The 13,509-nt window shown below is 35.9% G+C and overlaps 1 pseudogene; it reads left to right on the plus strand.

The window, feature by feature from the left end:
• Nucleotides 1–7,909: 7,909 nt before the first annotated feature.
• LOC103961149 lies at nt 7,910–13,503 on the plus strand (annotated as a pseudogene).
• The last annotated feature ends 6 nt before the right edge of the window (nt 13,504–13,509 follow it).

The following is a 13,509-nucleotide window of genomic DNA, read 5'->3' on the forward strand; positions in this document are numbered from 1 at the left end:
TTAAAATTTTGGTTTCTCTAGATTACTCATAAATAAAACGTGGGTTAGGGAATGAACGTCCCGATAATCAGAACATTTTGCTAATTGACAAAGAATAATGAAGAAGGTATATATAGAAGGAAAAATACATATAAGGGAATGTAGCTCGCGTTGCTCAAAGACCAATTAAAGAGCCATCCTTAAACACGTACATTAACATTAGTGGACTTTATTAGTCTGCTTATATGTGTGTGTGTGTGTGTGTGTGTGTGAGAGAGAGAGAGAGAGAGAGAGAGAGAGAGAGAGAGAGAGAGCTGGGAACAATAGGTTTCTTCTGGGGAGGTTCTTAACTTGTGATGTCTTCATATGGAAGTCAAGAACCCTTAACCCTCTTATAAAAACAATATCACGTTGAGTGGGAACTTAATTTCAACGATGTTCCATGAAATGTACCCAAGAAAGTTACCTGCATTTTAATTTTTCCATCTTACTTTTGTATGTTTTCAATCATGTGATGAGCATGTTTTCAATGATGCTGCAATTATTTCTTTTATAGTGCCTTTAAACTTTCCTCGTCTTTGCAAATTTAATAGAATAATCAAGATTTCAGATCAATTATTAATGATACTTTGTGTGATCCATGGTGTCATCAACTTATGAAACTCTTACGTGGCCATTTTTTACGTATGATTCATTAAGGTCAAACATTGTTAATTATAAAGATCATTATATATAATTGTTTCTTAATGCCTGCACGCGGGGATCTTTGATACCTAGCTAATCCATTTGGCACAAGTTAACAATTTGGTTCCCCTTAAAGCAAAATAAAAGAGTACTTAAAAGAGGTAGAAGAGATCAAACTAATCTAGGATTGATAACTAATAAGGTAATGGAATTTACTATTACAGTTGGATGTGCTAGCTAGATAAAATTTAGCTTAAGAAGGTCCACTAATGCAACGCAATGCAAAGATAATTTGTTCGTCAACAATCATTCTGATTTGAAAAGGCGAAATATACATAACAGTGATTTACTACCAATCCTCTTGTAATTAGTTGTCTAATAGTGTAAATAGGCTCTTGTTTATGCTCATAACTCATCTCTCTCTCTCTCTCTCTCTCTCTCTCTCTCTCTCTACACACACACACACACATATTTCATCAAGATCAGTGAGATAATGCTCCTATTTAACTGGAAATTAATGTTCTCAGATGACATGCAGGATGACAAATTGGGTGTGCGTGAAAACTTCCCATACTTAACCATGGAATTGGATACGTTAATAGCATCTTCATAGGACTAAATGAAGAATGAGTGACTTCTTAAGGCCCTTCGGTGCTACAATTTTGTTTTTTAACTTTTTACTTTTTGTGCTATAGGTATGAGAAAATTATATAGGAGAAATGATAATTGAAGAATGGTGGTGGGAGGCAGAAGAAGTTATAGAGAAAAAATATGAAAGTAAAAATTTTAACAAAATGATTATCAAACCGGCTCTAAATAATTATCAAACAAGTCTTAGTTTGTATGTCTGACTTGGAGAGATGAATGTGGAAATACATGACCATTCTTTCTTGCCATGATTAAGGGGTAATGGAGAAGAAAAGAAAAAAGAGGAATGCTCTATTCCTCTAGCTTTTTATGAATAGGTCAAACAAACTCCACTGTTGATTGTGGCCTTCTTAAAATCCATCATCAACTCCCCTCCACGTGAAATCATACGCATCAAGTTTAGCACATTCTTAACACTTCCATGGCGTCCCGTGAAGAACCTTCTTTTCTAAGTCACAACGGTTCTCCGCATAAACGTGCTCATCCTTTTATTCGGCTCTATTTTGAGTGCTAGTGAAAAAAAGAAGAGAGAGAAGATCAAAATATATAGCTCTGAACATTTGTAGGTTACAAAATGAAAGGGATCATCTCCAGATCCCTTCCATCAAATCCTCCACATCAATTTATCCGATCTGTTAAAATTTGATCCAATGGCTAAAGTTATTATAATTTTTAAAGTGAACCCTGTTTGTAGCTGTTGAATCAAATTTCAACGGTCCGGATAAGTTGATGAGAAGGACTTGGTGAAAAGGATCCGGAGAGAATCCCTTTCCGTTACAAAGCTCTCATTAAGTCAAATCAATGTACGTACCATCAAATAGTAACTACGTTAAATGTATCACATGTGTCTAATCATCTTAAATTTGTAGTATATCACAAGAAATAATAATGTCAAATGAACCATATGTGTCTTATCATTTTAAATTATACTAAGTTACATATGGTAAAAGAAAATATGATTCATTAATGCGATTAACTACACTCGGCATTTTTCAAGTGCACTCAAGTTTATTGACGAATATCAACACTTATATAAACCAAATATTAATAATTGTAAGATCGATATATATACACATACATATTTCATATTATGTATGTATCGATTGTATTAATAATATACACAAATATATCCACATTTTAAAAAGTGCATGTACCTACATTGATGTAAAAGATGGAGTACCAAGAACTTGCCTTTTTGCTGCTGCTTAAGACGTTTAGACCCGTTTACAAGGTGCATGATATTTAAGTAAAGAAATTATAGAGAAACAAATTGATTTGATTTTACACGGAAAGATGAAACAAACAAAGGAGAAAGGTTGGTATATACCTAAAAACCAGCCTCACAATTATCTTGTTGACAAGTGTCTCTGAGACTCTGGCCCTCCCTAATAATGTAGGACTTTGGTCAACTTTCCTAATTTTAGGATGAGGAACTTAGATTTGGAGAACTGGACCACAAGTCAACTATAAAAACAGGTAAAACCGTCCAACTTGCTGATAAGTGACAGCTGATACAAGTATCACAAGTTCACTACTAAATATCAATGGAATATATAAACTAAAAGAAATTGTCGCAATAATCCATCAATTTTAATCAAATTGGAACAATGATCTTTTAATTAAAAATTCAACATTAGTGATCCCTTAACTTATCAAAACGTGCAGATATGATCGTTTTCGTCAATTCCGTTATAACTTCCGTCAAAATAAGTCACGTGTCACGCACATGAAGCTAAATCAAGGGACGAATATGAAAAACTAAATGAAAAAAATTGTAGTAATGGTCTCTCAACTTTAATTCAATTAGATAAATGGTCCCTCAACTTTAACTCAATTGTAACAATGGTCCCTCAACTTTAACTTAATTGTAGCAATGATCCTTCCAACATGAGTCATTTTGATGAAATTATGACAGAGTTGATGAAAAATATCATAGTTGCACTTTTTAATGAGTTAAGAGACCAATGGTCATGAATTTTTAATTGAGAGACCATTGCTCCAATTAGATTAAAGTTGAGAGATCATTACTACAATTTTCTCTATAAACTAAACACTAGCCGCTAAAATATCAATGTAATCTATAAACTAAATATCAATTGAACGTATATAAATAAAAATAAATAAATAAAACCAACCTAGCCATTGAAGAGAAAAACAGAGAAAAGATACCTAGGATACGGACTTTTGCCTTTGGTTTTGGTTGACGGCAATTTCTCTTGGCCTTTCTTAGCTCTCTTTATGTTATTCTCATTTTTAATCATTTTTATGTGTGGCAGTTCTTTTGCTCTATTTAAAATAGTCTATAGCGTCTATAACTTACGACTCAAACTTATTTGAGCAACGGTTCAAGTGTGCACATGACAAAAGACTGTAAAGATGAAGCTCGATATTTGTTACAGGTAACTCATAGCAAAGTTTCTTTACTAATGATTACAATACCATTACAGGGTGGTGCAGTTTTTTCTCGTGGTGTCTTTATGGTAAATCAGCAATATGCAAAGTTTAGTCCTTGTGGGTGTTATCTCACGTTGGTCAGATGCGGTCCTTCGTGGCTAAGAATTTGAATTATAAACATGATAAGTTTGTAATAATAAAATTATGTAGTATTTCCTTTCACATATGTGATATTTGTTTTTTTTGTCGAAGGATAAATTTATTACCGACGCCACTAATTACAAAACAAAAGATCCAGATAGAAGAGAAGTACAGAAATAAGATGGACCATAAAACACGAAATGGCCCAAAGACAGTTTTGGAGCCCAGCATATAGAAAAAAACAAACAGAAAACCCCTAACACAGCTACAGTCCCTGTAGCCATCACCGCCGCCGCATACTTCTCGCTCCACTCCACAAGCAACCCGATTAGTCGCCCCCTTCAATGTCCTGCAATCACACCAACACAAACCCCAAATCTGATTAAGAGATAAGTTGTAGCATCCTTCCGAGACCACCACAACAACGATCGCCGCCGCATATTTAAGAAGCTACAGACTCTGTAGCTAAAGGAAGACCACGAGAAGACAAATCTCACGGCCAACATCGCCAACAAAGGCGAATAGGGGGAAGGACCAACTCCGGCCAACAAAGGTGGTGGTGTAAACACCAGAGCCGAAGCTCTACACACCCTCCCAAGATTGCGCAACGAATCGCTAAGAAAATAGACGGCAATCGATCGAAATTGTAGATGGTTGGAAAGATGATCGAACCCAGTGATGAAAATGATGGAGAGGGATATGGAGGAAACGGGTGATGTGGAATTGGGTTAAAGATGGTAGGATCAAAAGGAAAATAGGGCAGCATAGTGATGATGGCAAGAGGAAAATAACCAAACAGAAACAGGGAAGATAAGCAAGCAAACAACAAGAAGAAAAGGAAAAGAAAAAAGAAAACATAGGAGAACCATGGGACTGCCACCGACCCTAGCCACAGCTAGAGCCGGCGGCGACGTGAATCTTCAAAGACTGGATGCACTCACTCAAAGGTGAGAAGGACTCTCACAGACAGACAGAGCGAGAGGCTCTCACAAACGAAGAGAAAAGAGAAACGAGAAAAGACGTGTAATGTACACTACTTTATTTCCACATATGCGATTTTTCGTTATTGATCATTCATAATAAAATCTTATTTGATCTAAAAAAAATCAATGAATATATGTGTCTGATTGTATTATTTTCATTGCTATAATTGTCAAATTCTTCCTGAAACGTTTGTTTACGCAAATATGCTCTAATCTAGTAAATCTCAGTATTTTGAAATACTAGAGCCCTCTTTTTATTTCTTAATTTTTGATTCAGTTAAACATCATCCTTTTTTTTCATTATTTTCTTTTAAACATCATCCTTTTTTCATTAAGATACAAAACATTTTCCTTTTACAAAGAATCTTCATGACGTTTCCACAAAAAAAAAAAAAAAAAAAAAAAAAGAATCTTCCTGACAGCTAGAGCCCTCTTGTGTAATAATTGGTTGATGAATTGTAGGTTGAGAAGTGTGATTGTTAATTCCAAGAAAGCAAATTACGGAAAGGGATTTCGTCTCGTTTTTGTCTTAATTAGCATTCCTAACTTTTAATCTCAACCATATTAAAAATAATAATTTTAAGTAGTGGATTGTAGGTCATTCTACGTTCTACTACGATTCGAATCTAATTTTTTTTTTTTTCTTTTCTATTGTAGACGGTATAGAATATCGCTTATAATAAAAATAATTGGTATTTTTCATTTAAAAATAATTAAGGTAGAAAAAGAAAAATTAAACAAGCATTCTTACCATTAATTGAAATGAAAATCTAAATTATTTTCCTTAATGTTTCCCATTAAGGTAGCACGGCTAGTTTGAAAATATTCTGATATTGAGTAGGCCGGTAGGTGATTTCCAAAGATCTCAAACATTCTCTAGGTATCAAAATTGGTGGGCGTTTGTTTGGCACCAGCACTTCTCATAAAAGTTAAGCACAGCTGCAAACAACTCGATATTTCCCATCCTGCCCACTTGGAAACAGATGATCTTAATGCTAGCGACTTGCAACAAAACCATGGTGGGATTAAAAATATTATTGTATTATATCAACTGCCAAAGTGCTAATTGTATATAAATTTTGCGGGAGAGGATCCTCTCCGGACCCAAACCCACCGGATCCTCCGGATCTTCCTTTTTCTTCTTTCTTCTCTGCAGATTTTCATCACCCTCATCCATTTTTCCCAGCTGAAACACTATTTCCAGTCAACTCTCCAAACTCTACAAATCTGCCCCCTCCTTATGCTTCTTCAATTTTTGGGAGCATAATCTCTTTAACTCCTCCACGTATGAAGATTTCAATTTTTTTTCCATTATTATCCTCCGTGTATATATAGGCTGTGCTTTGAATCGGATGACTGGAAATGGTGTTTGAGCTGGAAAAAATGGACGCGGACGATGAAAATCTGCGGAGAAAAAAGAAGAAGAAGGAGGATCCGGTGGGTTTGGGTCCGGAGAGGATCCTTCCCCAAATTTTTGCGGATCTTTTCTGACTTTAGGGCCCCAACTTTACAGGTTCTCCAGATCATTGACCTAACACATATGTAGCGTTTGACTACCCCAGCCCAATGAGAGTGGAGCACGTGCCCTACATGCCAAGCTAGCTGCTAATGGTGAGCCGGTACAATTGGAAGAGGATCGTCTCCCGATTCATATTGTGTATCGTACGGTTATAAATAATTTAAATATTTTTATTTAAAATTAAACATGAATACTATTTGACAAAAACTGGTCGTATAATGTATGATGAACGATTAAGATGTGGGGATTCATAGCAAAGTGGATCCTGAGAGGAACCTCTTCCGGTACAATTTTCCTATTTTCTTGTTATTGGTGGTAGGTTCAGTTAAAAGGTAAAGTTTTTTTTTGGTAAAAAGTTAAAAGGTAAAGTTATCTATACCAATCATTACACATTTTTCTTAATTTTTAGCCATTAAATAGAATAAATTGAAGAATATTAATGATAAATAATAAGAGTATGTGAGAGGTAAATATAGGTGTTTAAATAGCACTATCCTTACGATGTTAGAAAACCTTCACTAAATTGAGACATAGGTCAAATTTTTATTAAAGCAAATGTTTAAAGCACTCTAATTTACAGAAAATAATTCAGCAAGCATACTGTGTTAGTTAATTAAGAGGTGTGATATCCACACACCGCTTTTTACTTCTCACCCACCCTTTTAATTTCCGGCCATCAGAATTGGATATATTGAAAAAGATCAACATACATAAATAATTAAGGGATGTGTGAGAAGCAAAAATGGTTGTGTAGATAGCACACCCCTTAATTAAATCTATTGTACTAATTAAAGAAAGTTGAGGATGCATTCTAAAACTAATTTGGCAATATGGAGAGTAACACAACTTACTTATACGCCTATGCAAAAAAGAATTTTTATAGGTGTGTCGAGAACACGATCTGTTACACAAGAGTCATAATATACAAGTGGTTAGATATTTGAAAAAAATAATATCCAAACTACTTGCGTTATGACCTTGGTGTACTAGGCAATGGTCTCGGCATACTGAAAATTTCTCCATGCAATGTCCATCCTCTCAATAACATGCGGTTCATTCTCAACACGCCCCCTCACGAGTGTCAAATTTTAAGCCTAGCACGTGAACAACACAAACGAGGTGATGTGGAACACATATAGCCATTAGGCTTCGCACGTGCAACAACCTGCTCTGATAACATAAATAAAGTAGTTCCACCATTAAACCAATTGAAAATATGGGAAAATCCAACTTATAAGTTCATACAAAATCTCTCATCTCATTAATGTAAAATTCACTCTCCACACTAATTACTTGGCTTAATCCGCATTTGCTGGTTGTATTTAAATTCTGCACCCGTCAATCCTAAAACCCTAACGGATAAAAGGATCCCTAGTATGGAGGGGTGTGCTCTGGTCAATGGACTTATGTATGTGCTACGAGTGAGACCACGTGTGGGTCCCACAACGCACTCAAAGATTCCTTCTCTCCATCCTTCTTTCCTTCCCTCTCCCTCTGTGTCACATTCGCCACCTTATATAATACCCAGTCCACCATGTGTGTCATTGCAAGCTAGCGCTAATTAAGCATTTTAACCACCAATTTTCTCCACTATACCTCTCTGATGCAAACCCATTTGCTTCACTAGCTAGCATGCAAACCATATCTTACGAATCTATACAACCTATACCATAAACGCTAAACAAAAACCTACTTACGCATCATTGCCATAATTAGCAATATCAGCCAAACTTGATCAGCTCTTAATTAAGCTTCACTTAATTAGCTGTCTCTAATTAGCCTCAAGTGTTTTTTCTTAGGTAAAATGGGCAACGTAGATTATGAGTGCCCGCACCGTGTTGAAATTCCTCCTTCCAAGCCATTTTTCAAGGCTCTGAAATCATCTCTGAAAGAAACCTTCTTTCCCGATGACCCTTTCAGGCAATTTAAGAACCAACCCACGTCTAGAAAACTTGTTCTGGGATTGCAACACTTTGTGCCAATCCTCGAATGGGCTCCTAGCTACACTTTTGACTTCTTCAAATCTGATCTCATTGCTGGAATCACCATTGCCAGTCTTGCAGTTCCTCAAGGGATCAGCTATGCAAATTTAGCCAACTTGCCCCCAATTATTGGCCTATGTAAGTCCAGAAAAATTATGAGTTATCACACGTATTATATAAATTTATGTCATATAGAATAATATTTTCTTGTTAGACCAATGCTTTTGTTGTCAAACTATTAATCTGCTCGGTCATGCATTCAAGAACGAGCTAGCAAGATCAGTGTTCTAGTTTCACAGTAACAACAAAAGTACTTTATGGTGGAATCTTGTTTGCAAAAATGTCATTTTTGTTTTCTTTTTGGAAAAATGAATGCAGATTCGAGCTTTGTGCCTCCATTGGTGTATGCCATGCTTGGAAGCTCGAAGGATTTGGCAGTGGGTACTGTAGCGGTTGCATCCCTTCTCATATCTTCCATGTTGGGGAAGGTTGTTAGCCCTACTGAGAACCCTAAGCTCTATGTTCAGTTGGCTCTCACGTCTACCTTCTTTGCTGGAGCTTTCCAGGCTTCTCTTGGCTTCTTAAGGTATGTTATTTAATATGCTGCCAATTTATGTTTGTACTAAATTCTGATATAAATAAATAAAATAAAAAACAATCAAGAAGCAACCCTCTGAAACGAACTATATGTGTATTTGCAGACTTGGGTCTGTCGTGGACTTTCTGTCTCATGCAACAATAGTGGGTTTCATGGGTGGAGCAGCCACTGTTGTATGTCTTCAGCAGCTTAAAGGGGTACTAGGGTTGATTCATTTCACTCATGAGACAGATGTTGTATCCGTCATGAAATCTATATTTTCCCAAATGCATGAGGTATACAATTCTCTTTGTAATCTATTCTAATTTTTTCCAAATATTGCACGAGGTATACAATTCTCTTTTTAATCTAATCCAATCTAGCTAATGCTTTACCACTTCCACATATTTTGTCGCTTTTTTTACATATGCCTTTTTGGACATTATTATTAATACAGACCCTTTATGCAAAGGGATTCTTATTTTTTGAAAAAATTGGGGATTAGTTGTGGGACCCACTTCACATCGAATTTCAATGATCCGAACCGTCTATTTTGTAAGTCTCGATTCATAGATCATCCTTGCAAAATTCAATTCAATCCGAAACCATTTGCCTATTTAATTATCAAGATCAAATTTCATTATTTCTTACATAACAAAATATTCGTTTATTTCTTTGAATCCAATTAGATGTTTTAAATATCTCTGATTTGACTAATATTTTGTAAGAATAATCTATGAGGTACAACTTGAAAACTAAACCGTTCAGATCGTTAAAATTCGATGTGGTGTGAATCCCACAACTAATCCCCATTTTTATTTTAAAAAAAAAAAAAAATCTCTTCCCTTAAAAGCTTCCATTATCAATATTACGTAATGGAGGTAATAATGGATGTAAATTATGTTGCAGTGGAGGTGGGAAAGCGCTGTGCTGGGATGCTGTTTCCTCTTCTTTCTCTTGCTCACAAGATACTTTGTAAGTATATACCACGTACCTATCTTAGATACATACAATCCATTATTCCAAGCTCAACCTTTAACTATAAGATAAGGAATTATTTTCACGTAAAAACTTTTGATGCATGTCGTTTACTAGCTTGTTACTGTAAAAACTAATTAATTAATAAAGAGTAATGCTACACTTAATTATCAGTTACCATCTTTTTGTGCCATCTCTTTAATAAAGATGAGCCTTATTTTTGTTAGAAAGATGGTACAAATGATGATACAAATAGATATTAAAAATAACACTTTCTATTAATAAAATGTCACCAGAAGCACCAACACGAGTTATATAATCACTCCAGTTTTTTCATGAAGGGTGATGCGCACACCTTTTTTTTTTTTTTTTTTTTTTTTTTTACCTTTCACACACCCTTTGTTATCTTATTTTTGTCATTTGATTATTTTCAATTCATTTGATCTGAATGACCGAAAATTGAGAGAGGTGTGTGAAAAGTAAAAATGAGTGAATGGCACCACCCTTTCATGAACCATGTAATTAATTAACTCGATCTTAAGTTGCAAAAAGGTTCATTGAACCAAAGGACTAACGCTTTCAAGCATGATTCTTGTTAATTTTAACAATATTTACAACCGGTGGATTGCCCTGGTTGATAAGACATTCATCTTTAACTCAATGTGTTTCAAATTTAAAATATCCCCTCCCTTTAACTTAGATTAGAACAATAATATTGTTTAAAAAATATTAACATATTGTGAATATGGACCACATATTCAAATAACAATCGATACTTAATTAATTACCAATTCAGATTCACAGTTTGATAAACATCATTATATAATTTCCTAGAAGGATACAACCATTAATATAACTCATATGCTAAACTTTAATACTGTAGAGTTGAGGCAAAAAGATATTCAAGAAGCCAAAATTTATTTTTGAGGTCCTGAACTTTGGATTTATACCTTTGGGATGGAGATGGTCTTACAACCTAAATATCGATCGAAAACTTCATTTAATTATGATTTACGAAAAAGAAGTGGAAAGAAAAACTCATTGTCATATGTAAACCAAAAGCTTTTAAAATTTTTTGTTTAGAAAATATATGTAGATATGTAATATAAATATAGGAGGATGAAAAATATTGAGGGCCTTTCAGAAATTGAAGGCCCAGTACAATTATTAGTATTTGTACTAATGATGATCGATGCTTATTCGTGCCTATGACAATTAGAGCAAGAGAAAACCGGCTTTCTTCTGGATAAACGCAATGATGCCACTGTGCTCTCTGATCTTGGGAAGCCTTCTAGTTTTCCTAACCCACGCTGAAAATCATGGCGTTCAAGTAGTAAGCATTTCACTCTCTCTCTCTCTCTCTCTCTCCCCCAACATATATACACGTTATACAATATTACATCACATAATAAAATTTTATTTGATTAATTTGTATGGTATGCTAATTAGATCCTCTGTTTTTTGCAGATTGGACACCTTAAAAAAGGGTTGAACCCGCCATCCATATCTGAGTTGGCTTTTGGGTCGCCATATCTTTCAACAGCCATTAAAACTGGGATTATCACTGGTGTCATAGGCCTTGCTGTAAGTCCCTGCATTCCCCAAATTTTACTTGCCACTCACTAATTTTATCTCAAACATGCCTGTACTGTTTAGCATTCAATTAATATAACGAGGGCTTAGGCTAACATTGCTAGAGCTGATGGTGAATGTGCAGGAAGGAGTAGCCGTCGGAAGAAGTTTTGCCTCGTTGAAGAACTACCACATTGACGGTAACAAAGAAATGATCGCCTTCGGGATGATGAACATTGCAGGCTCTTGCACTTCTTGCTACTTGACCGCCGGTATATACCATTTCCATGCCATACCTAGCTTCACTATATATGTGAAGGGAATTGCGCTCTTGTTTGTTTGAATGTCGGTTCACAGTCTGATAGTATAAACTAGGAACACAAATCTAGCAACACATAAGTTTTTAATCAAACGCGTATACTATTATCTAGTAATTTTGGTCAGGTTCACTAATCATACGTTTTGTTACGACTGTGATGACTTGCAGGGCCATTTTCACGAACTGCGGTGAACTTCAATGCAGGATGCAAAACTGCAGTCTCCAACATTGTAATGGCGACTGCAGTGATGATCGCACTGTTGTTTTTGACGCCATTGTTCCATTACACTCCACTTGTGGTGCTCTCCGCCATTATAATGGCTGCCATGCTCGGCCTCATAGATTACGAAGCCATGATCCATCTCTGGAAAGTAGACAAGGTGGATTGCTTGGTGTGCCTGAGTGCATACTTCGGTGTTGTCTTTGGCAGTGTTGAGATCGGCCTAGTCATTGCAGTAAGTAGAGCTTTGGAAGGGTTTTCTTTTTCTTGTGTTACAAGAAATGGTTGCTTCGACATTTCTGATGACACAACGTTTATGTATTTGCAGGTTACAGTTTCATTACTAAGGGTGCTGCTATTCGTAGCGAGGCCACGGACTTTCATTTTAGGCAACATTCCAAACTCATCGATTTATAGAAGCATCGATCAGTACCCCGTTGCGAACAATATTCCAGGAGTTCTCATTCTTCAAATTGATGCACCAATCTACTTTGCTAATGCAAACTACTTAAGGGAAAGGTAAATAAACTTCATAAGTTAGATATCGATTCATGAAAACGACGTAGTCAGCGTAATAGAGTTTTAAACTGTGCTCAAAATCTGGTTCACAGGATCTCAAGATGGATATACGAGGAGGAAGACAAGATAAAATCTTCTGGAGAAACAAGCTTACACTACGTTATACTAGACATTGGCAGTAAGTGGTCAATCTGCAAGAGTCACAAATTAACATTTACGATCTCCGGCGTTAAGCTTTATTATGAGTCTAATGCTAAAATTAAAATCAAATTACAGCTGTTGGAAGCATCGATACGAGTGGGATCACCATGCTTGAAGAGGTCCAGAAAAACGTTGACAGTAAGGGTCTCAAGGTATGACATTATGGTAGACTAGTTCTGCAAGCTGTTCGATAGTTAAGTTCATAGTTTTGCTTGATCATGTGCTTATACTTATGTTTTAATCTTTCTTTTGATCTATCAGCTTGTAATAGCAAACCCCCGAAGCGAGGTGATCAAGAAGCTCGACAAGTCCAAGTTCATCGAGAAAATTGGTCAGGAATGGATCTACCTTACAGTGGAGAGGCTGTATCGGCATGTAACTTCATGCTGCACACCTGCAAGCCGAATCCCGGAGAAATAGATACAAACAGACAAGATGGCAATGTTTAATCTATGATGACCAAATGGATGAAAGTTTTTAGGACTAAAGAGCTCCGACCTCAACGATCGGTGGTTTTTGACAGAAAGAGAATTTACCGTATACACCGAGCATAATTGATCCGCATGTTTGGAGGAAGGAGGGTTTTCTTGCAGATGAAGACATAGCTAGGGCGCTTATTAAGTATTAAGCTTATGCTTCATTGTTCTTGTGATACACAAAATTAAGCGATTATGAAGAAAGCAGATGATATTCGAGGCCAGGCTTCTATATTAATCAAGCCTGAGGGCCTCTGTGCAGATCGTTTAACGGTGTAATAATCCCTTATCAATGAAGCTTCATTTATAAATCAAGG

Source organism: the organism of the source record quoted next, unplaced genomic scaffold, assembly GCF_019419815.1.
Source record: "Pyrus x bretschneideri cultivar Hongxiangsu unplaced genomic scaffold, Pyrus_bretschneideri_v1 Contig21, whole genome shotgun sequence".
NCBI lineage: Eukaryota > Viridiplantae > Streptophyta > Magnoliopsida > Rosales > Rosaceae > Pyrus > Pyrus x bretschneideri.